The following is a 1,393-nucleotide window of genomic DNA, read 5'->3' as shown; positions in this document are numbered from 1 at the left end:
TGTTAAAGACGATACTTGAGCTCTTAATGATATAATCGCATCAAGTTCCATTACTCCAGCAACTCTTGTACCAGTACCAACTCTAGTAGTGGGGTATTGATAATCATTATTTGCTATTCTTTTTAAAATTTTGCACACTTCATTGTAGGATATGTCAAGCAACATTCCATTAGCATATTCGTGTATGAGCATTTAATTCATTGTAGAACATTTCCATTTGTGTCCAATTTTGAAAACCATGCATCATACACTTTCTAATTAATTCATTGAAACGCTCTCATGCTTCGTATAATGTTTCATCGTCAGATTGTCTGAATGATGTAATGTTATTCCTCAACTTGGCATTCATGTTGGGAGGATTGTACCTAAGCAGAAATATCTGACACAATTCATTCCAAGATGCCACTGTACATGATGGTAATATATTCAACAATGATCTAGCACGATCTCACAATGAATAAGGGAATAATTTTAATCTAAGGGCATCTTCAGGAAAACCTTGCTGCTTGAATGAGTCACAGACTTCAAGAAAAAATCTCAAGTGCAATCTGGGATCTTCAGTCGATAAACCACTAAATTGCCCTACCATCTGCAGCATCTGAAACATTACTGGTTTAATTCAAAGTGTTGAGCTTGAATATGTGGCCTAAAAACTCCTCTACTTGGATCACCCAAAGTAGGCACTACATGTTCTCTGATGGGTCTGTCTCTGTCATCTAAGATTTGAGGAATATCAGACTTCCTTTCATTCTAGAGTACTTGATCTTCTCTGATTGGATCATTTGTAATCCTCTCCATTTCTCTTACTGTTTTCCTTATTTGCCTTAATGTCCTTTCAATCTCAAGATCAAAATAGTATTATATATCCTCTTAAATACTTCTTCTCATGCACTAATACGAACTTGAAAAATCAAATAAAATACTAATTAAATGTTCTAACAAAAATAACAAGAATCAAAACTAATTAACTTTTCACCAATGTTGTCGATCCCTAGCAATAGCATCAAAAACTTGTTGCGTGTAAAAAACTAATGCAATTGTGCAAGTGTACGCATCATTTAAGTAATAAAGTGATAAGTAAATATCGTCTCCACAAGGATTAGAAATTGCTAAGAAATTAATTAAGTTATTATAATCTTATTTACTATACTAAATAGCAGGAAATACTCTTAAATTGAATAGGATGTTGGTATAATGAATTAATGTAATTAAATGCTAAAAATAGAGAATATATATAGCAAATAAAATATAGTGGCAAATTACAGAGAAAAGCAAGAGTACTTTTGTTGTTGAATGAATAAGGCTAAAATTCTTCAGCTGAAATTGTCATATCAAAATAATGTCATGGCAAAATATTGTCTAATCAACTGCTTAGAGAGTCCCTACTATAACC

The 1,393-nt window shown here is 32.4% G+C and overlaps 1 non-coding gene across 1 annotated transcript; it reads left to right on the top strand.

Moving 5' to 3' along the window:
- Positions 1-233: 233 nt before the first annotated feature.
- Positions 234-340, top strand: LOC121220647 (small nucleolar RNA R71). The gene has a single exon (XR_005917866.1). It is a non-coding gene; the product is annotated as a small nucleolar RNA R71 (small nucleolar RNA).
- The last annotated feature ends 1,053 nt before the right edge of the window (positions 341-1,393 follow it).

The sequence above is a fragment of the Gossypium hirsutum genome, chromosome D08 (assembly GCF_007990345.1).
Source record: "Gossypium hirsutum isolate 1008001.06 chromosome D08, Gossypium_hirsutum_v2.1, whole genome shotgun sequence".
Classification (NCBI taxonomy): domain Eukaryota; kingdom Viridiplantae; phylum Streptophyta; class Magnoliopsida; order Malvales; family Malvaceae; genus Gossypium; species Gossypium hirsutum.
The sequence above is the reverse complement of the archived record's forward strand: the minus strand, read 5'-3'. Positions and strand labels throughout refer to the sequence as shown.